The sequence below is a fragment of the Puma concolor genome, chromosome B3 (assembly GCF_028749965.1).
Source record: "Puma concolor isolate L17-30 chromosome B3, mPumCon1.1.hap2, whole genome shotgun sequence".
NCBI classification, from domain to species: domain Eukaryota; kingdom Metazoa; phylum Chordata; class Mammalia; order Carnivora; family Felidae; genus Puma; species Puma concolor.
The window spans coordinates 145,608,610-145,632,150 of NC_141672.1; the positions used below are offsets into that span (position 1 = coordinate 145,608,610).

Consider the following 23,541-nt stretch of genomic DNA (forward strand, 5'->3'; position numbering starts at 1 on the left):
GGTGGCTCAGTCAGTTGAGTGACTGACTTCGGCTCAGGTCATGATCTCGTGGTTTGTGAGTTGGAGCCCCGCGTCGGGCTCTGTGCTGACAGCTCAGAGCCTGGAGCCTGGTTCTGATTCTGTGTCTCCCTCGCTCTCTACCCCTCCCCCACTCATGTTCTGTCTCTCTCTGTCTCAGAAATAAATAAACATTAAAAAAAAAAAAGGAAAACTGGAAAATTCACAAAACTGTGGAAATTAAACAACACCCTTTTAAACAACCAATGGGTCAAAGAAGAAATCACCAGGGAAATTAGAAAATACTCACAGACAAATGAAAATGGAAACACAACATACCAAAACTTATGGGACACCGTAAAAACAGTGCTAAGGGGAAAATTTAAATGTTTACATTAAAAAAACATGACAGATCCCAAATCAACAACCTAACTTTACAACTTAAGGAACCAGAAGAGGAAGAACAAACCCTAAAGCTAGCAGAAGGAAGGAAGTACTAAATGTTAGAGCACTGATAAATGAAATAGAGAACAAGAAAACAGTACAGAAAACCAGTAAAACCAAAGGTTGGCTCTTTGAAAGATCAACAAAATTGATAAACCTTTAGCTAGATGGACTGGAGACGGCGGGGGGGGGGGGGGGGGGAGAGAAGACTCAAATTACTAAAATCAGAAAGGAAAGAATGTTACTACATATGTTACAGAAATAAAAAAGGGTTATAAGAGAGAACTATGAGCAATTGTGTGCCCCTGAAATTGGATTACCTAGAGGAAATGTTCCTAGAAATAGAGAACAAAAACCTTTTTTCAGTACTCGTTAAAGTGGTCAGGAAGACTTTATTCAAGACTGTTGCAGTAGGGGAGAATAATCAGGCTCCACTCTGAGGGTGGCAATAATATCTGGGGATTTACAGCCAACCAGCAAAGTTGGGGACGGGGGTGTGGGTTTCAGTGGATGGAAAATTACCAAGAGGAGGCATCAAGGGTAGGGGCATTCTTGCTAAACGAATTCAGAATTCTTGCTGAAGGCAAGTCAAGATGATCAGATATCAAGGGTGGGGAATAAGGAACCTGATCGGATACAGAGAATAACCAGATAAAGGGTGAGGGTATTCTCACTAAACTAACTTAGTGGGATTCTTGCTAAGACTGAGTTAGGCAGACCAAAGATAGGCCTGGGGCCAAGGTTGAGGTCCACTTGAGAAAAAAGACCCAGAAGAAAGCTCTGGCTAAAGTTTGGTCAGATGCAGTCTCTGTCAGTGTCAAAGAATAAATAATACAGACAAGACGTGAGGGACTGGGGTCCTTAAGGGAAGAACTGACCTTTACTTCTGCTTTTTCCCTGAGAACATTTTCTGATCCCTCGCTTGTTTCTCAATCAGTAACAACTCAGTTGACAGAGTATGAAACTGCCGAAGGAGTTGGGGCAAAGTCCTGGAAAGAAGGGAACTACCGAGAAGTGAAACCCCCAAATCTTCCTACAAGTTCACTTCATGCTCTTGGATAGCTTCTTCTTCTTTTTTTTTTTTTTTTTTTAATGTTTATTTATTTTTGTGAGAGAGGGAAAGAGAGATGGATAGAGGGTCTGAAGCAGAGCTCTGCACTGACAGCAGAGAGCCTGATGCGGGGCTGGGACTCACAAACCATGAGATCATGATCTGAGCCCAAGTCAGATGCTTAACCGACTGAGACGCCCAGGTGTCCCACCTTGAATAGCTTCTAAGTGGCACATGTACAAAGAGAAACAATAGCAGTGGGAGGCTAAGAGCTAACTAGAGACGTCACCCCAGCTGCACAATGCCGGGGAGACCAAGCTTGTAGTTCACGCCCACCAAGGTGGAGGAGCCCTCGTACAGTAAACACGAGGGACTTTTGGTTGAGATCCCAACGGGATGTGCCCTAGAAGTAAGGGTTACAAACCAGTAGTAAGAGAAAAATTAATTGGCTAAAACCAATCTTTGAGAGATTTAAGGTGCTCTATATAAGCCACCACAAGGACACTAAATCATATTAATCAAGATATACCATCCAGAGACTCAACATTTTTTTCTTCTACAATGTTGTCAGGAAAACTTAAAATCATGAGGCATGCTAAAAAGGAGAGAGAGACCGAGAAGGACAGAGAATAGACAACAGAACAGATCTATGGATGATTCTGTTACTGGATTTATCAGACAAGGACTTTAAAATATCTAGGATTCATATGATGAGGAAAATAAAAGAAAGATGGAGAATTTCACCAGAGAATTAGAATCCATGAAAAGGGGTCAAATGGAGGCTCTCGATCTGGAAAAATGCTATGACAAATGAATACCTAAATAATATGTGTTTAATAGCAAATTAGACGGAGCAGAGTAGATGATTAGGACAACTAGGACACAAGTCAGTAGGCATCCAAACTGTAACACAGTTAGGAAAAAGGACAGAAAATATGGAAAAGAATAGATGTCTGTTAATCACACAAGAAAGGACTAACAGATGTATAAGGTAGTACTAGAAGGGGAACAGAGAATGAGGTGGAACAGTATTTGAGTAAACCCCAGCTGGATATTTCCCAGAGCAAGTGTCTTGAGAAAACCGGGTAAAGCTGCATAACTTTTTGGGGCATCGCCTAGAAGTCATGCAAGGTCATATCCACTGCGTTTCATTAGTTATAAATAAGTCACTAAGGCCTGTCTGGATTTGAGGGGAGGCCGATACCCTACCTCTTAATAGAGGAGTATCAAAGAATTGGTAGACATGTTTTAAAACCTCACACTACTAAAGCTCCAGCCATTAAACTCCTGGGTTATATATCCAACAAAACCCGAGGCTTATGCCCACCAAAAGAAAGTATGTGAATGTGCATAGCAGCTTTACTAATGATAAATGGCCAAATGGGGGCACCTGCGTGGCTCGGTCGCTTAAACATCGGACTCTTGATTTTGGCTCAGGTCATGGTTATGAGCTGGAGCCCTGACAGTGAAGAGCCTGCATGGGATTCTCTCTCTCTGCCCCTCCCCTGCCTGTGCTTTTCTCTCTCTCTCTCTCTCTCAAAATAAGTAACAAAAAACTTTAAAAATATACAGTATATATAAAATAATAAAAAAATAAATGGCCAAATGATTACCAATAGTAGAAGGGATAAATGGTGGTATATTCGTATAACGGATGAAAAAGAATAAACCCCACTCCTGAAACAACCTGAATTAATTTCATAAACCTATTGAGCTAAAGAAGCTCAATACATAAAACATAAAAACACATCACATTTCCATTTATATGAAGCTTCACAATAGGCAAAAGTCGTATGTGTTGCTAGAGGTCAAAGGAGCAATTACCTTTTGCTGGTTGGGGTGGTTGACTGGAAGGGTGCCTGAGGGAAACTTCTGGGCTAACAGAAATTTTCTTTATCTAGAGGTGGTGATAGTTACATGGGTGTTGCTCATGGATAGTTACACAGTAATATACAGTGTAAGAAACCAGCCCCAAACCCAGCGGCTTGAACGATTACTTGTTTTTCTCATGAATCTGGAACATGGGCAGGACTTGGCAGGAAATGGTCGTGTCTGCTCCTCCCAGAATCATCTGGGGTGTCTTGACTAGGACTAGAGGATCTCTTTCCAAGAAGGGCTCACTCACGTGGCTGGCCAGTTGATGCTGGCTGTTGGCTGGGAGCTCGTTGGACTTGAGGGCCCAGAACCTTGTTTTCTTTCCACGTGAGCCTCTCCATGTGATTGGGCTTCCTCACAGCATGGTGGCTCCAAGGGCACATGGTGGCCTGAGAGAGAGAGAGAGGGAGAGAGAGAAAATTGCAAGCAGACTTCGTGCTGTCAGCACAGAACCCAACGTGGGGCTCAATCTAACTGTGAGACCATGACCTGAGCTGAAATCAAGTCAGATGCTTCATTGACTGAGCCACCAAGGAGCCCCTGTTGCCATCTATTTTTAATCTTGTTTCCTCCACTTCCCATATACTTCTAGGGATGGGTCCCAGAGGATCCAATTTCTATTGTAACAGCCCCATGTTGCGTATAGAGATTACTTAAAAATAAAATCTTAAAAAAGAAAAAGAGTCCGGCCCTGTACTCTTGTGTCGTGATGCTGGGTAGGTTGGCACAATAGGGCAGGGGGAGTATTCCTGGAAGCTATTTCTACAGTGGGCATCGAGCAAAATTGACTGGTAACTATATGAGGAAATCCTTCTAAACCTAACTGAATGTATCCCTGACTCAGCTTCTCCTTAATGCCAGAGGCCACTCCAGTGCCCCCCAGTGACATAAGGGGATTGTGATGCAAGATTCATCAGGAACAGCAGTATTAACCAATTGTGATTGCAATACCTTATTCTCCAAATTTTACAAAAATATAACACTGTGTGAATAGCTTGCTAGAGCTCCTCCCAGGATCTTGGAGGAGGTTTGTGCTATGGAAGGGGTCCTGAAGCTCAAGCTTCATTAGTTTCAGGATTAAATCTGCCTCTGCATAGACTTGATGTGACCTTTAACTGAATTAATATATGGAAAGCATTTGGAACAGCCTGACAAGGAAGTAAGTGCTCACTATATATTATCTATTGCATACTACTGATATAGAAATAAACAGATAAATACAGAAGGCTCCAGAAGCAGGCTCCAGGCTCTGAGCTGTCAGCATAAGTGGACACTTAGCCAACTGAGCTACCCCGGTGCCCCTAAAGCATAATACTCCTAAAAGTAAAAAGACGTGGGGCACCTGGGTGGCTCAGTCGGTTGAGCGTCCTACTTCAGCTCAGGTCATGATCTCGCAGTTTGTGGGTTCAGACCCTGCATCTGGTTCTCTGCTGTCAGCATGGAGCCCGCTTCAGAGCCTCTGTCCCCCCTCTCTGTGCTTCTCCCCCACTATCTCTCTCAAAAATAAAGCATTTTTTTAAGTTAAAAAAACCTAAAAAGACAAAGTAGGAAGAATGTATAATTTATGATTTTATGAAAAGGGAAGTATCCTTTACATATAAAGAGCCCTTACGGATCAAGAAGACAAATAACCACCCATCTCCTTTTTTAATGGACAAAGGACATGAACAGGGAATGCATAGAAATAGAATCTTTCTTTTCTTTCTTTTTTGTTTGAAGTACAGCCTTTCTAAAGAATAATTTAGAAATGAGTTTCCACAGTTTAAAATCTATGTGTCTTTTGTGCCAGCAATTCTACCTATGGTAATGTATCCGGAGGAAATAAGAGCTGGGTACAAAATTAAAAAACAACAACAACAAGGATATCAAAACATTATACTTTTTAAAAATGAAAGCAACCTAGACAATGATTGGTTAGGCAAATTATTGAACAATCAACCATATAATGGGGGCAATAAATGCCTATTGAAGAGTGTTTACTGATATGAGAAGACGTTCTTGGCCCATTATGCTGAGTGGAAAAGCAGGAACAAGGCCTGGAGCATCCCATTTTGTGCTATGGGCTCACGGGACACCATCTTGTTTAAATGCCTATATTATATACATAAAAGACCATGAGTTTATAACCACTGCTATAAATGCAGTATATCCCAGTGTGATGAGATTCTGAGTGATTTCTCCTTTTTTTTTTTTTTTTTTGACAGTAAGGAAGGTTTTTTGTTTTGTTTTGTTTTGTTTTTTAAGTAAAAATATTGTGAGATTTGACTGCATATGATTTTTTAGTTAACTAACCGGTAAGCTATCGCAAGGACAGTAGCATGCCCACAGCCATAAGATAGAATTTCTTTCTTTGATCTTCTCTCAACTGTTAGGTATCGCTTCTCATTTGACTAAGTGCAACTTAATTCAGTTCAACACACGCTGCATGCCCCAGGTGCAAGGCACTAGACCTGAGGTTACACGGATGACTAGAACATATTACTTGCCCCAAAGACTCTAATAATTTAGTGGGAGGGGGAACCCTGCTGGGACCTGCTCAACTGGAAATAAAACTTCTTTTTTGGATTAAAAAAAAAAGGCAGCAGCAAAGGCAATTTGCCATGCCCCAGACTAAATTCAGCTTCTTGCTTATGGAGCTCTTTTTCCTTTGCTTGTCACTGTTTTCTGGAATTCAGCCTAGCGAAGTAATATATGTCACCATGTGTGCTGGTCTATAATTAGAACAAATGCGAGGACTTATGAGAAGAAGACCTATTGGCAAAAAGCGTTTAGTAAAGCTCTAGAAAGGCAGGCAAGGGAAAGAAGGAGGAAGAGATCTATTTTGGAAGTTAATTGAATGCCAAAGGAAGAGAAGACATTTAAAAAATATAAAAGGCAATTATATGTCCTTAGGATTTTTATATTCCAGGAGAGCATGAAAATGTAGCTGCTATTGGATTACCCTCTGATGAGCATTGTAGGTATAAATAGAAGCTAAGGTCAAGAAGCTAAAGGCAGAAAAAGACTCACGTGTCCAGCAGGGCCTGATAAGCATGTGAAATAATACCCTCAGCTCATAAGGCTGCACCTGTGCCCGTGACCCGGGCTTGAGCTCCAGGGAAGGAGGGAGGGTAAAAATCAGAAGGACCCGAGGTTGCCCTTCTCATAAATCTTTTTATTTTGTTTTAGAGAGAGTGTGTGTGAGCAGGGGAGGGAAAGGGAGGGAGAGAAAAAGAGAGAGAGAGAGAGAGAGAGAGAGAATCCCAAGCAGGCTCCCCACCCAACATGGACCCCGACGTGGGGCTCAGTCTCACAACCGTGAGATCATGACCGGAGCCAAAATCAAGAATCGAAGGCTTCACCGACTGAGCCACAGGCGCCCCAGCCCTTCGCATAAATGTTAAACCAGTCCCAGCCATCACCAAACCTCACTGTAGCACGAACACACAGTGGAGAATCAGTTCTAAGATGACAGTAATCTTCTCCCCACGCTTTACCTTTTTCTAGTCGAGCATCAACACGTGTCTGAAACGTGTGGTTGGCCTGAGCCCCAAACACCTACCCGAGGCTGCCCTCCCTTTTCAGGATCCATGGTTCCTGAGGGGACTCGGCTTCCCCAAGAAGACTTTCCTGGCGTGCCCCCAGGAATGAAGAGGCAGACAGGCAGAGGGTCACCCCTAGGCGGGAGCTGCTGGCTTCTCTACCACCTTTCACACCCTGGCCCCTCACCACGCTGACCTCCCCCCTCCCAGGTTTCCCACGTCCCGTTTCCCCCCACGGACAGAACAGGGACGTTCAGCTTTCGTCCTTCCCCACTGTCCTGTCAGCTTTGGTGGATTGACTGTCTCTTCTGGACATCTGACCCCCATCCCTACATGTCCGGCCTTTCTTCAAGAAGAGGAGAGACAGGAGTCTGGTCTCCGAGTCTTTCTTCTGGATTTCAACGAGAATTGAACGACTACTACACATTTTTAGTCTGGGACCCACCTGGGAGAGAGGAGACTTGTCTACCCATCCCCGACAGGTGCCTGGCACCAAGGTACTGGACTCATGGGTGAGAACAGGAGAGAGTGCCTGCCCTTTACCTTTTGGATCTATCCTACCTCGTAGGTCCCCTCAGGCAGTAACACTCCTTTGATCCAGCTTCCTGGGTGATGACCAGGGAAAAGTGAGGTCGTAACTTCAAAGGGCCTTGGTTTCTTAACTCAGACACAGGTCATATTGGCCGGACCCAAGACACATGGCCCATCTTTATTGCTTCCCCACCCTTTTTCTTACGAACCCCAGACCCCACGAAACTCTCGTGGACTCCCTGAATTCTTCATCGTATGTCAAAACTTCACTTCCTTCGTCTGACCCCGTTGGAGCATGCCATTATCCTGGGCCAGTAGAACAGAACCTAATGTTAGGTTTTTAATTGACTCATGTACAGGGGCTTGCTAAATAAAGAGGAGTGCACAGGGAAAGCTAGATTTGTTAATCAAGTAGAAATCAAAGTCCAGGCACTCTGAGGACTCTTTATTTAGATGCTGCCACAATAGTTCTAATGATGACTTCAAATATCTATTATGAACTAAATTTTTATAACTTTTTTTTTTTTTTAAACACTGGCCTATTGTTCTTAGATACGTGTCGTCTTTTACCTCTTTTACACATGTGGACCTCACAGGACACAAAATACTTTCCAGATCTAAATGTGAAAGGCCCCCCCCAAAAAATCTGAGAGCAAAAAAACATACAAGAGCATACTGGAACAGACAAAAATGTCACGAAAAAAAAAGCATTTCACCCGCCAAAGAAAAATTAGTAAATTGGATTATATTAAAATTATGAACTTCTGGGGGGCGCCTAGGTGGCTCAATCGGTTAAGTGTCCGACTTCGGCTCAGGTCATGATCTCGCCGTCAGTGGGTTCGAGCCCCACGTCGGGCTCTGCACTGACAGCTTGGAGCCTGAAGCCTGCTTCGGATTCTGTGTGTGTCTCTCTCTCTCTGCCCCTGCCCCGCTCATGCTCTGTCTCTGTCTCAGAAATAAATAAACATTAAAAAAAAAAATCTAAAAAAATAAACATGAAAAAATAAAGAAAATGAAATTAAGAACCTCTGTTTATCAAAAGATGCCAAGAAAGAATGAAAAGGGAGCCAAGGTTTAGGAAAAGATATTTGCAGTACGAACATCTGACAAAGGACTAGCATCCTAAGCGTGTACGTGGATAAGAGAAAGGAAGCTAACTGCATAGAAAGTGGGCAAGAGGTTTGGATGCGTACTTCATTGATGAGGTTATGTAAAAGGTCAAAAACACACGAAAAGCTTTTCCACATCACCATGATCACGGAAATGTAAACTAAAACTACAGTAAGATACCACGACACCAGGACCACAGTGGCTACCAATTAAGTGACTGATGACAAGTGTTGACAATCAGAATGCTCCTGTCCTGATGGGAATTGCAATCAGTTTGGATTTTTTAAATGTTTATTTATTTCTGAGAGAGAGAGAGAGAGACAAAGTGAGAGCGGAGGAGGGGCAGAGAGAGAGGGAGACACAGAATCCGAAGCAGGCTCCAGGCTCTGAGCTGTCAGCACAGAGCCCGACGCGGGGCTCGAACTCACAAGCCACGACATCATGTCTTGAGCCATAGTCCGACACTCAACTGACTGAGTCAGCCAGACACCCCTAGATGCAACCATTTAAGAAAACAATCTGGCATTATTTCCCAAAGATGAAAAAACCTATAATCTATGACCTAGACATTCGACTCCTAGGGATAACCCCGACAGAAATATGTACACACACGTTCACTAAAAGCCATGCCCGAGAATTTTCACAGGAGCGCTTTTTGTAGTAAATAAAAATATAGGCTATGCAAGTGTTCCTCGTCAGTAGAACAGAGATATAAATCGTGGCACGTTCACACGATGAAAATCCACACCAAATGAACCAATACATGTAATGGTATGGATGAATTGCACAAACATAACACTGAGTAAAAGGAGCCAGACCCCAAAGAGAATGTGATGTATAATCCTACATATGTAAAGAGCAGAACCAAAAAAAAAAAAAAAAAAAAAAACAACTTTGGTGTGAGAAGCCAAGTGATGGAAATGGCATGAGGTGGGCTTCTGGTGCTGTTGGTGTTCCATTTCCAGACCTGGGCGTTACTAAAGGGGTGTAGACTCACTTTTGAAAATTCACTGAACTGTATACCCTTAAGATTTGTGCAGGTTTCAGTGAAGACTAGACCTCAGCAGAGTTTTCCAAAACACGTTGGAGATTTTTTCTCCAAATTCTTGTATTTCTTTGGGATTTCTTTAGTCAAGAAGTTTTCCTTAGGCTCTTGCTTTTACTGTCATTTTCCTTAGATTGGTTTTTGCTTGCCTGAGTACTGGTGACAATGCTCTGAACTCAATAAATGGTTGTGTTTTATTTCCCTCTTACATAACGTTCCCTTGTAGCTTTCTCTTTCTCACATGGGAGGCTTATCTTCCCAGAGCAGGGAAGGGTGAATGTTTGGCCTCTTTATCAAGGTGAATGGTTTAAAATTCCCTGAGCCCCCTGAGGGGCTCAGTCGTTTGAGCATCCGACTTCAGCTCAGGTCATGATCTCAAGGTTCGTGGGTTCAAGCCCCGCGTCTGGCTCTGTGCTGACAGCTCGGAGCCTGGAGCCTGCTTCAGATTCTGTGTCTCCCTCTCTCTCTGTCCCTCCCTTGCCTGAGCTCTCTCTCTCTCTCTCTCAACAATAAACATTAAAAAAAAAAAAAAAGAAAATTAGGGTGGCTAGGGAGATGTATAGTTTCCTCCTGAACTTCTTTTAGTTCCCAGGAATGCAGGGTCAAGAGCCAGCAGCCCCGCCACGGATCTACTGGGTGGGGGAAAGGTGACCCCACCACCTGGACCTCCTGGTTAGGGGCCAGATGAACAATGTGGTAGCGATTCAGTGGAGCCCATAGGTCAGTAAAAGCCAAGGTGAGGTGGGGCCAGCTGGACAGCAATGCCCAGGCTCCAACCAAGAAACAACAGAACTGGACTACGGGTTACAGTGACCTCAGGGGTCAGCTGTGGACACCGGAAGCCAGGGCCCAGGCCAGCTGCCCTGCAGTGGTCACCAGCCCACACATACCGAAGGGCCGGCACGAGGCAGCAACAGCTCGAGGTCAGATGTGGCCCCTTCCCTGCACCCAAATGCTACGGTAGAGATAAGCTGCAGAGGGCAGTGGCTGAGTCATTTTGTCTCTGAGGCGGCCTGATGGAGACAGATCGGTCACATTCCCGGCTTGGACTAATTGTACTGGAACAGACTGGAATGCATTTGTTTCCACATCACCTGACCAGTGGGACCTGGTAGGACCAGATCACTTAAAAATAAATAGAGGAGCTATATTTCTTCAGCACTTCTGACAGTAACGTCACTAAATTTGCAGCTTTCTCTTTTAGTTTTCTTTGATTTTTCTTCTCAACGTGTTAAACCTTCATGGCTGCTGAAAATAGCTCGTGTTCGGAATTTTTCTAGGTATTTGAATAGAAGGTGGGAAGAAATCTCCTGGCATGGCAACTCCCCCACAATCATCCTTTTATTGATTAGTAAAGCGATTTAATAGTTTCTCTCACTTTTCCAAGTGACTCGTGATCCACCCTCTATGTAACCCTCCCAAATAATAAGCCCCTGCCAGAGTTTGAGCTAAGAGATGATCGGCAGTCCTCGCCATCAAGTTTAAGTGCAGAAGATGTGCAAACAGCAGACACTGTTCCACGGTCACCTTTCCAGGTGCCCACGTGGGCTCGTTTCCACTTTTGGCATCTTGGCATTTACACAGGCAGGCATCGTTCAAAGCCCTGGGCTCCTGGACCGTAGGACACGATGACAGTAGTCTTTGAGAGTGTCCTTGTTTTGTAGGATGTCATGATATACATCCGCTGCCCCAGACCTGGAATCAGCCATTTCTCTAAGGAACCTCAGTTCCCTTTACTGAGAAATATATTTAGAAACCAGAATCTGGCCTCAAAGGAAACAGCTCACTTCTTCAGGGCTGGTTGCTATTTCTAGTTCCCTTCCGTGGACAGAGATGAGAGAAAGAACACCAGGAGAGGAACAGATCTTGGAAGGTAAAAGAAAAACTAATTTTTTCTCAGTTTTCCCTTATCAATCATTGAGTATTTTTTATTATACTGAGAAATACATCTAGGTACTTTCATTTGTAGTTTTTTTTCCCCCTTTGAATTCATTTGCTTGGGATAATTTATTTCTGTAGGTTTATTAGGACAAAGGGCAGGAGTTCTCAGGTGCCTTAATTATCTCTTCAGAGGCTAGTCCTCTTTGCAGGACCAGCTGCACGATTTGTGGCCCCTGTAAGATGAAAATTCAGGCCCTGGTCCAAAAAATAGGAAAGAAGTACCATGAAGGTACTCAACTTGAAAACTTTAAAAAAATTTTTCCGCCGTCTCTGCCTCTTATCCCCCCTCCACTTGTGCTGGTGGTGTTTTATTTGCTATTTGATGTCAGGTTCCCCTAGGCACCGGGATACTGGCAGGCTGAGTGCCCACCTCACAGGTGCCCACCGGGCTGTCCCCTGGCACCACATGAGGACCATGCCAGCTGCTGACTTCCTCCCTCCAGCCAGCCACCTGAATGATGCCAGGGATGTTCGCCTCCTGTAGACCTGCTGCCCCAGCCACGGGGATGGGCACCCGAGGGCTCTGCAATCTTCGTGCCAGGACTTGGCAGGTGTCTAGATCTGGGGATGGGTGAGGGATTCACCCTGTGAATTGTCCGCTGGACTCCTGGGTCAGCTTCTGCCAGGCCTTCCCCTGAGTGCCCACGGGGTGTATGTGCCCGACTGGGATCCTTCCCGTGCTAAGCCAAGGCCCCCACCAGGGACGAAGGGGACAGTGGTTTCCGGGCAGGAGCAGGGAGGGGAGGCCATGTGAGGCCCAGGGCACCAGGGGATGAGGAACAGGTGACTTGAGTTGGTCCCAGGGAGACAGGGAGGCAGCAGAAGCGGGGACAGTTCATGGGACAGTGCTCTGAGCCTCGGTGCATGCCCCATTGTCCCATCGAACTTCACCTACAGAACACAAATTCAAAGATAAAATTCTTTGGGATTTAAAGACGGCAACTGCGGAGCATAAAACCCCAAACTCAGGGCTCTTGCAAGCACACGGTCCCGTGTGATTGCACTGGTCCTACGCCCATGAAGTTGTCCCTTCCTATACAGTAAACAGCAGCAGGTTTTAAAATATGATCAGGGCCCCTGGGGTTCTTGGACACACTTCCAGGGGTTCTGTGAGATCACAACTATTGTCATAGTAACACAAAGACATAACACTTTCACATTCATTGTCTCAGGAGCGCATGTTGAGGTTCTCCTAAAGCTGCCTGACAGTGGGGTATATTTTAACAGGTTGAATGGAGAAGAAAGAATCCAGATGTCTTTCCTGAAGCCAGTCATTCAAGAGGTTTTTAAAAACGTAAAGCGGGGCGCCTGGGTGGCGCAGTCGGTTAAGTGTCCGACTTCAACCAGGTCACGATCTCGCGGTCCGTGAGTTCGAGCCCCGCGTCGGGCTCTGGGCTGATGGCTCAGAGCCTGGAGCCTGTTTCCGATTCTGTGTCTCCCTCTCTCTCTGCCCCTCCCCCGTTCATGCTCTGTCTCTCTCTGTCCCAAAAATAAATAAACGTTGAAGAAAAAAAAAATTAAAAAAAAAAAACATAAAGCAATACTACTCTTTTCACTAATCTCTGCAGTGGAAAAAACAGTTATTTTTTCATAAAAAGTATTTTGCTCTTATTTGGAGATTTTACATATTTATTTCTATGTGTTTGTTTTTGTTGTTATTTTAAAATGAATGACCAAAGACATTTTACATTTCCCTGTTTTGATTCCTAACACAACAAAATGGGTAGATATTACCCATTTAAACAAAAGCCTGTGCACATCCTTAGAACTTTTTTAAAAAAGTTTATTTATTTATTTTGAGTGAGACAGGAAGCATACACAAGTGGAGCAGGGGCAGAAAGAGAGGGAGAGAGAGAATCCCAAGCAGGCTCCACACGGCCAGCACAGAGCCCAAAGCAGGGCTTAAACCCACGAACCATGAGATCATGGCCTGAGACAAAACCACAAGTTGGATGCTTAACCGATTGAGCCACCCAGGCACTCCTTATCCTTGGTACTTTTTAAGGTGAATACATTTCAAAAATTGAGGTTAAATTCACATAGCATAAAATTAACCATTCTAAAATGCATAATTTGGGGGCGCCTGGCTGGCTCCGTTGGCGAAGCATGCAACTCTTAATCTCAGGGTCTTGAGGTCAAGCGCCATGTTGGGCACGGAGCCTGGTTAAAAAGCAAAGCAATGAAGTGCACAATCCTGTGGCGTTTAGCACAATCACTGTGTTGTGTGACGACCTCTCTCTGTAGTTTCGACATTTTCATCACCGCAAATGGAAACTCCACCCCCACTAAGCAGTCACTCCCCATTCCTCCCTCCCCTGAGCCCCAATGAACCCACCGTCGTCCTTCTGTCCCCATGGATCTGCCTATGTTGGATGTTCCGTCAAGGGAATCACCCTACCCATGACTCTTCTCTCACTGAGCCCAATGTTTTTGAGGTTCATCCACACGGTAGCATGTATCACTATTTCATTTCTGTGTATACTCCATTGTAGGGTACGCCATACTGGTTTACCCATTCATCAGACCATGGATATTTGGGCTGTTCCCACCCGTTAGCTACTGTGAATAGTGCTGCCATGAACATTCGTGTACAAGCGTTTGTGAGGAAATGTACTTTCAGTTCTTTGGAGTATGATACCTAGAAGTGAATCATTGGATCATACGATAATTCTACATTACATTTCTTGAGGAACCGACAAACTGTTTTCCAGAGCAGCTGCCTCACCTTACTTTCCCACCAGTGACGTAGGAGGGCCCAATTTCTCCATATCCTCCACACTTGTTTTTTTCCTTTTTAAAAAAAATTTTTTTTTTTATTGTAGCCATCCTAGTGGGTGTGAAGTGGCAGCTCACTTGTGGTTTTGATTTGCATTTCCCTAATGATTAGTGATGAGCATCGTTTCATGCGCTTACTGGCCATTTGTACACCTTCTTTGTAGAAAGGTTTGTTCAAATCCTTCGCTCATTTTTAAATTGGGTTGCCTTGTTTTGTTGTAGAATTGGATTGTCTTTTGTAGGGTTGTGACAGTTTTCTAGATTTTAGATATTAAACCTTTATCAGATATACGATTTACAAATATTTTCTCCAATCTTGTAGGTTGTCTTCCTACTTTCTTGGTAGTGTTTTTTGATGCACAAAAGTTTTTCATTTTGACTAAGTCCATTTGTTTGGTTTTTCCTTTGTCACTTGTGTTTTTGGTGCCATTTCCGTATCATGCCAAATCCAAACTTATGAAGATTTACCCCTATGTTTTCTTCTAAGAGTTTCGTGGTTTTAGCTTTCACATTTAGGTCTATGATCCACTTGGAGTGACTTTTTTGTTGTTGTTGATGCTTATTTATTTTTGAGAGAGAGACACAGCACAAGTGGGGGAGACACAGGGAGAGAGGGAGACACAGAATCTGAAGCAGGCTCCAGCCTCTAGCTGTCAGCACAGAGCCCAATGCGGGGCTTGAACCCATAACCTTGAGATCATGACCTGAGCCGAAGTCAGACGCTTAACTGACTGAGCCCACCCAGGTGCCCCAGAGTTACTTTTTGTACATTGTATGAGGCGGAGGTCTAACTTCATTCTTTTGCATGTGGATATCCAGTTGTCCCAGCATCCTTTATTAAAGAAACAATTCTTTTCTCCATTGACTGGTCTTGGCACTTTTGTTGAAAGTCAATTGACCGAAGATTTATGAACTTATTTCTGGACTCTCAATACTATTCCAGTGGTCTAGTCTATATACCTGTGCTTATCCCAGTACCATAGTGCCTTGGTTCCTGTAGCTTTGTAGTAAGCTTTGAAATTGGGAAATGTGAGTCCTCCAGCTTCGTTTTTCCTTTTCAATTATTTTGGCTATCCAGGGCCCCTTGTAATTCCTTATCAATTTTACCATCACCTTGTCAATTTCTGCAAAAAAAGATCATTGTAATTTTCTTAGAGACTTCATTGAATCTGTGGATTATTGCCATCTTAACAGTATTAAGTCTTGAAATCCATGAACACAGAATACCTTGCCATGTATTTAGGTCTTTATTTTCTTTCAGCAATGTTTTGTGGTTTTCAGTGCACAAGTCATATACCAACATAGCTAAATTTATTCCTAAGTATTTTATTCTTTCTGATGCTATTATAACTGGAATTTTTTAAATTTTATTTTCCTAATGTTCATCACTAGTATATAGAAATACAACTGATTTCTGAGTCTTGATCTTGTGTCTGCCGACTTTGCTGAATTCATTAACTCGCTCTAACAGTTGTGTGTGTGTGTGTGTGTGTCTTCTTTGGGATATTCTACATATGATGTTATCAGCAAAGGTACTTTTTGTTCCCCCTTTCCAATTTGGATGCCTTTATTTCTTTTTGCTGCATTATTGCTCTGGCTAGGACTTCCTGTCCAGTGTTGTTGACTAGCAGCGGTGAAAGTAGGCATCCTTGTCTCGTTCCTGATCTTACGGGCAGTGTACTTAGTCTTTTATTATTGGGTATATTAGCTTTGTGTTCGTTGAGTGTTTTTATCATGAAAGGCTCAACAATCTTTAAGAATGTAGTGGGGTCCTGCTGGGATAGAGTATTCGTTAAGAACAAGGGAGTTGAGATCCATCTGCTTGGTTTGAACCACGGCTCGGTCACTTCCTTGCTTCATGACCTTGGACAATTTGTTTAACCATTCTGTGCCCCAGTTTCCTTACTTGGAAAGTGGAGATGACAACAGGGACATAATCTACCTCAGAGAGTTAGGCGAAGGTTCGATGGAGGAATACACATTAAAGCAGTGCCTGATGTGGAGTCAGCACTCAGTAAATGTTAGCAATTATTCAAAGAAATGAACCAATTGAAATGTTCACTGGCAATTTCTGTATTACTATTTACCTCAAGTCTACCCCCCACGGATTTGACAATTTGACTTTTGGTTTTGCTTATTTAATAGATGGTAGGTAGCTCATTTTTCAAATGGTATTTACATTCCCGTAATTACTGTGGAGGCTAAACAGCTTTCAAATTTTTGTCACAGTTGTGACTTCTTTCCCTTTTTAATCTGTTTTGACTGTCCTGTTGTACCCTCCTCATTGGCTGTCTCATATACTATTTTGATGCAATCAAGAACAAGATACGTAGCCAAAATTAGTCCAGTTTATGCCCCATTATCAAAGCTGTTGTCATGTTCATAAAAATAGTATTAGGGCTCCAAGGACATTCAGGAGCTGGAATTATCTGCCCCACTTGTTCTGAGGCTTTGAAAGAAGCCACGGAGACCGAGCAGTTGCTGAGACTGCCACGGCGATCTAAATGTGACCTTCCACAAAAAAGCATGTGAGGGCCAGAAATGAAATTCAAAACAGCAGGCTGGGTTTCAGAGTCCACATCGCTAGAACACACTGCCCCTCTGGTTCCAGGGAGGTAAATATAGAGCAGGCTGATTATGTGAACACATTTCCTTTAACTTTGCCCATCGCTACTCACGTCCAGCGACGAGATGAAGCCCATTACAAGGAGGTTGCCTGTTATCCCCGCATCGGCCTCAGAAGCTGCCCTCCTTTACAGGGCTGATTTCTCCGCCTTTGCTCTCCAGTTCATTCCCTTACTACCTGGCTGTACTCTTTCTCTCTTTCCTTTCTGGTGACTTGAATGTCTCCATTTCTACGGGCTCCATTTCTTCCTGGTAACCACAAATACATAAGTATGCCCCCTAACAGAAAAAAAATGTCCTCAGCCCTGTGTCAGCCTGGAAGTGTCCCCCCTTCTTCCTCCTTTCTATCACAGAATCTTCACTTCTTTATCTCCGGCCACTCCCTAAGCAACAGTGTGGCTTTGGCCAGTGCTCCACTGAGCACCTCGAGGCTGTTGACTGGTCATCTCCTCACCGCCAAGTCTGGTGAGTCCTTCCTGTTGTTTCATATGACCTTGTGGACGTGACAGGTGACCACCCCCTTTGCCTGCGTTTTGTGATGCACTTGCGTGATTTTTTTTTCATACCTTTCCTTTCCAGTTTCTTGCATGATGAGCTCCTCGTCTGTCCTCAGTCGTAAGCGTTGGTTCTACTCAGGGCTTCATCCTTGGTGCTCCCTTCTTTTCTCCCCTCCAAACACACTGTCTGCATGGCCTCATCCGGTCCCATGATTTCTGGGAGCCACCGTGCTAGTGATCCCCCTGTCTCTGTCTTCATCCCTGATCGTTCTTCTTAGGGTAACATTTGTTTCGGATATTCAAATGTCTACTAGAAATTGCCTCCTGGACTCCCCCAAGCACATTGAACTGAGCTAAGGACATCTTCCCTGGAACCTCCTTCAAGACCTTATAAGATAAATTGCTGCTACTATCAACAATAGCCAAAGTATGGAAAGAGCCCAAATGTCCATTGATGGATGGATGGATGCATAAAGAAGATATGGTGTGTGTGTTGTGTGTGTATATATATATATATATATATATATATATATATATGGAGTATTATGAGGCAATCAAAAAATGAAATCTTGCCATTTGCAACTACATGGATGGAACTGGAGGGTATAATGCTAAGCAAAATTAGTCAGAGGAAGACAAAAATGATATGACTTCACTCATATGAGGACTTTACGAGACAAAACAGATGAACATAAGGGAAGGAAAAAAATAATATAAGAACAGGGAGGGGGACAAAACAGAAGAGACTCATAAATCTAGAGAACAAACTGAGGGTTACTGGAGGGGTTGTGGGAGGGGGGGATGGGCTAAATGGGGAAGGGGCACTAAGGAATTTACTCCTGAAATCACTGTTGCCCTACAGGCTATCTAATTTGGATGTAAATCTAAAAAAATAAAATTAAAAAAATAAATAAATAAATTGCCGCTACCTGGCTAAAAAAAAGAAAAGAAAAAAGAAATCAGCTGCAACCCTGGCATTTGTCAAAGTGGAAAGAATGTCTGGCTGTTGGACTTTAGCCTTTGGCCTCAATAGATCAACTGATATCAGAAAGCAACAGAAGTGTGTTCTGTATGTCGTAAAACCGTGTTTGGGAACGAGGGAAGCCGAGGGTTCACACCTGTCTCAGGGAATGGCTCTACCAACCAGCCAGCAGCCTGCTCTGGCAGGAAGTCCCCGAGCCGGGGTCCCTGTCCTGGTCTGCTCATGCCTCACTGGGTGAGTGTGGGCAGCATTTCAGCCGCGCTAAGCTGTCACTTCTTCATCTGTCAAATAAGGATAATAACATAGCAGTTTACCCACCTTAGATAACCCCAAATGCGAGATCCTTCCATCAGGCTCACAAGAAATCAGAGATGTTATCCCATATTGGCCTTTTCTCGTAACTCAAGAGATACACGAGGCTTTGAGATGGGAGACCTGAAGTCTGGGGCGTCCAGAGTAGCTCCAGATCCTTCCTCATCACGTACGGGTGCATCCTGGCCCAGAACGAACATAAGAGGTCCCTGAGGGCTGCGCGTGGGACACCGCTTCCAAAAAGGGGGCAGGAAACAGCTTCATTTTATACTCTGGTAATTACACAGCTGATGCTCATGTTTTCCCAGAGTGGGGGGCGGAGGGCGGGTAGGCCCCACGGAATCCTGCATTTCAGGAGTGCCTTCCACAAAGAACTTAAACAGACCTGTTAGATCCTGGCAAGTGCCTCGCAGAGATAAGGCCTTTGTGTTTTCTTTCTCATGGTAAATGCCAGCAAGAGGGATTTAGGAGGGAGCTGACCTGGGTCATTCCTTTTTGTCTTTTTGTCCCCCCTCCTCCAGGGTCTTGAAGGCAGGAAACTTGACTTAAGGCCACTACCTACCTCTTATCTCCTCTTTCTAGCCTGTAACAGCTGATTTTATTTGGGCAGCAATACCTGTAGGGGCTGCCCAAATAAAATAGCTCCTTGTGAGGAAGGAGGACTGGTCCCCAGGCCTCAGAGGAAAACTACAACTGGTTCGAGTCTTGCCATTTGCCCTGGTAGCCACGGCTTCTGAAGTGAGCGCGCAACCAGTTTGGCCAAGGAGATGGGAGAAGCCTGGGAGCGGGCCCTCGGGGAGGATTTTGCCGTCCAGTTCACGGTAAAAGCCCAGGGGCGCCTGGGTGACTCAGTCGGCTGAGTGTCCGACTCTTGATTTCAGCTCAGGTCATGATCTCACCGTTTGTGAGTTCGAGCCCCGCATTGGGCTCTGTGCTGACAGTGCAGAGCCTGCGTGGGAATCTCTCTCTCTTTCTCTGCCCCTACCCTGCTTGTGCTGTCTCTCTCTCTCTCTCTGAAAATAAATAAATAAACTTAAAAAAAAAAAAAAGCCAAGAAAGGGCTGTGTGTCGACCCGCTTAAGGCTGAAAAGCCACTGTGCTCAGGATGGGGATTAGAAAGACAGGGGGTGCCTGGGTGGCTCAATCAGTTAAGTGTCTGACTCTTGGTTTCGGCTCAAGTCATAGATCATGAGCTCAAGCCCCACGTTGGGCTCCGTGCTTATAGCTCAGAGCCTGGAGCCTGCTTCGGATTCTGTGTCTCCCTCTCTCCCTGCCCCTCCCCGCTTGCACTCTGTCTATACCTCTCAAACATAAATGAAAATGTTAAAAAAAATAAAAAAAAAATACATCCTATATTTCTTACAACTACTACCCAACCGTTTTTTCTTCTTTCTTTCTTTCCTAGTTATAAAACTTGGTTTTATTTGTGCAGCAATCAGCACAAGGGAGGAGGACCGTCTCCAAGCCTTAGAGAAAAACCACCATAGGTTTCGACGTATCTCAGCCTCCTGGTTCCCTCTTCGTTTCCTTCTCCCCAGCCAGCTGCCATTCCGTTTTCTTTTTCCTTTTTTTTTGTTTTGAGAGAGAGTGCACAAGCAAGTGAGGGAGGGGCAGAGAGAGAGAGAGAATCCCAAGCAGGCCCTGTACTGTCAGCACAGAGCCCGATGCGGGGCTCCATTCCAGGAACCACGAATCATGACTTGAGCTGAAACCAAGAGTCGGACGTTTAACCGACTGAGCCACCCAGGAGCCCCAGCTGCTGTTCCTAAACTCTTCTCTGGTCCACACCCTTCACATCCAAGTAGTCACAAGCCCTGGGGACTCCATTCCTAATTAGCTTCTCCTTTCTACTTGTCACCGTCTCTGCCCTGGTTCAAGACGCTTTCATTTTTTGGCTTAGATCGCAGCTCCTCTCCTCCCTCTGCCTCCTGTCTTATCCCTACACCTCCGTCTCTCCACACCTATCAGGGCAAGCTTCCGAAATGGCCAACCTGAACGTGTCCCTCCCTCTCCAGCTTGAAATCGTCACGAGTTCCTCTGCCCCCAGAGGTGGCTGGTAGCTCCCACGTTGTACGATGGTATTTTCGTCTCTGTTCCACTCTATATGTTCTAGGGAACCTCTTTCTGAGGTGCTCTCTCTGCTCTGGTCCTTCTGGGAGCACTTCCTCTGACTTGGCTGCCTCCCTGGCTAAATTAAGCACTCTCTCCCCTGGACACCTTTGAAATACATTATTTTTGTCCTTCTCAGGTACAACTTTGTGAAAGTTTGCTTGCATGGCTGAGTCGCCTGTGGATGGTGAATGGGTTGGTAACTTATTCACACTTTCCAGTTTACAACCACAGTGTAGCACACTGTATTCAGTCAATAAATCAGTGTGCATTGAGTGGGTGAAGTTTTTTTTTTTTTTAAATTTTTGTTTATTTTTGAGAGAGAGGGAGAGAGACAGAGCATGAGCAGGGGAGGGGCAGAGAGAGATCATGAACTGTGAGATCATGACCTGAGTTGAAGTTGGACGCTCAACCGACTGAGCCACCCAGGCGCCCCTCGAATGGAGGAGTTTTAAATTTGATTGCATAGGCGTTCAGCTAGCTCTCCAGTGCTTGGAGCTGGTTCTAAAATGTAAAGCTTAGGGGCACCTGGGAGACTCAATCGGCTGAGCATCCGACTTCAGCTCAGGTCATGACCTTATTTATGGTTTGTGAATTTGAGCCCTGTGTCAGGCTCTCTGCTGACAACTCAGAGCCCGGAACCTGCTTCCGGGAGTCTATGTCTCCTTCTCTCTCTGCTCCTCCCTCACTCTTCTGTGTGTGTGTGTGTGTGTGTGTGTGTGTGTGTGTGTGTGAAAAAATGGATAAACATTAAATTTAATTCAGGGGTGCCTGGGTGACTCATTCAGTTAAGTGTCCGACTTCAGCTCATGATCTCAAGGTTCATGAGTTTGAGCCCTGCGTCGGGCTCTGTGCTGACAGCTCGGAGCCTGGAGCCTGCTTCGAATTCTGTGTCTCCCTCTCTCTCTGCCCCTCCCCCGCTTGTGTTCTGTCTCTCTCTCAAAAAGAAATAAATATTTAAAATTTTTAAAAAAATTAATTCAACTCAACACAAATATTTACTCATGCGTACTGGATGTCAGGTGCCTGGCTTCACTGACCAATGAACAAATCAGGCAAAGACTCCTGTCCTCCTGGAGCTTATAAGTTAGCAAGGAGAGACAGGTCATAAATAATAAGCGTAATGGGGGCACCTGGGTGGCTCAGTCGGTTGAGGGTCCGACTCTTGATTTCAGGTCATGATCTTGCGGTTTGTGGGTTGAGCTCCATGTCGGGCTCTGCTCTGACAGCATGGAGCCTGCTTGGGATTCTCTCTCCCGCCCCCCCCCCCCCCGCCCCTTCCCTATGCATTTACTCTCTCTCTCTCTCTCAGAATAAATAAATAAACTTAAAAAAATAATATGTGTAATGACTAAGAAAGCTGTATAGTAGGGTAGCAGATGGAAAGTGTTCTGGGAAAAGGAAGCGAGCAAATCAAGGTAAGGGAGGTTGGGAGAGTTTGGTGGGGGGAGGTTAGTCTTTTTTCTTTAATTTTGCTCAGTGGGCCTTCTCAGTCTGGAATAGTCATGTATTTCTTGAACTTAAGAAAATATTGTTGTTACTTCTCTGGTTATTTTCTCTCTCTACTTTCTCTAGTCTTTCGTAATTGGACAGACACTGGACCTCTTGGGCCCTTCTCCACGATCTTATATTTTCTGCCTCTTTTTTTTTTTTCCCCCTTGCTCTACATTCTTTAAGATTCCATGATTCTATATTCACTGACTGGTCTTTACCTGTGTCCAAATTATTACTCAGCCCATTAATTGAATTTTTCCTATTGCAATCCCATTTTTAATTTCCAAGAATATTTTCAGGTCCTTTGTATTTTTATGATAGCCCCTTCCTCCCTTTTCTCAGCTGCCCCATCTCTAAGGACATTAACTGAACTTTTTATAAAGTTCTCTGTTCCTTCCTAAACTGTCTCTGTTTCCTCCAAGATCATCTTTTCTTTTGGTTCAACTTGAGCCGTCTCTTTCATGCTATTGGTTTTCCTAACATACCTACAACTTTGCTTTCCTGCTTAGAGATGTGAACGAGAGCTATGTTCCTTACGTGGGAAGCTTTCATGAGCGTCTTTGCGTGTTGGTGGGTCCCCGTCCGGCCTCTCCCTTGGCTGACAGAGCTGTCTGAGGGCGATCCAGAACACAGAAACCTTTTCAGGTATCAGGACAGGAAGCAAGTAGTCAAATTACGGACCCTCACAGTGGTCCCAGTGGGTTTGGCTTCATTGTCAACCTGCCTCAGACATTCTCCAACCAACAACCTGCCTCAGACATTCTCCGTGCAGATCGCCCACCTACCTGGGAGAGCAGGCTTCCTGGTTAATGCTGCACAGGGACACCCTTGCTCCTGGCCCTTCCGTGTTCGTGTCCGACTCTCTGCATGGTTCTCGGTGCTGTCCCTGAACGCCCATCCGATGTCTCCTCTGGTTCGCATTTATTTGCTGTGAACTCGGGCCTGCACCTTGTCTCCCTCAGGAGGAATCTGGTGTGTGAGGCTTACATTTCCTCCGTCTCCTTCCCAGGTGTCCATTTTTCGGGTATCTGCTGCTACATGACAAAACACCTCAAACTCCAGTGGCTTAAAACACCAAAAATGTGTTATTATTATTTTTTTAATGTTTATTTATTTCTTTTGAGAGAGAGAGAGAGAGAATGCGTGCATGTGTGTGTGCAGGTGAGGGGCAGAGAGAGACAGAGAATCCCAAGCAGGCTCCACACTGTCAGCGCAGAGCTCATTGTGGGGCT

At 44.6% G+C, this 23,541-nt stretch overlaps 2 long non-coding RNA genes across 2 annotated transcripts; one reads left to right on the plus strand and one right to left on the minus strand.

Moving 5' to 3' along the window:
• Positions 1–647: 647 nt before the first annotated feature.
• On the minus strand, positions 648–23,412 carry LOC147580483 (uncharacterized). The gene is made up of 3 exons (XR_015252969.1): positions 23,095–23,412; positions 18,713–18,888; positions 648–3,756 (listed from the first exon to the last, which is right to left on the minus strand). It is a non-coding gene; the product is annotated as an uncharacterized LOC147580483 (long non-coding RNA).
• On the plus strand, positions 10,750–12,816 carry LOC147580484 (uncharacterized). Its single transcript, XR_015252966.1, has 3 exons — positions 10,750–11,447; positions 11,855–12,066; positions 12,743–12,816. It is a non-coding gene; the product is annotated as an uncharacterized LOC147580484 (long non-coding RNA).
• Positions 23,413–23,541: the final 129 nt, after the last annotated feature.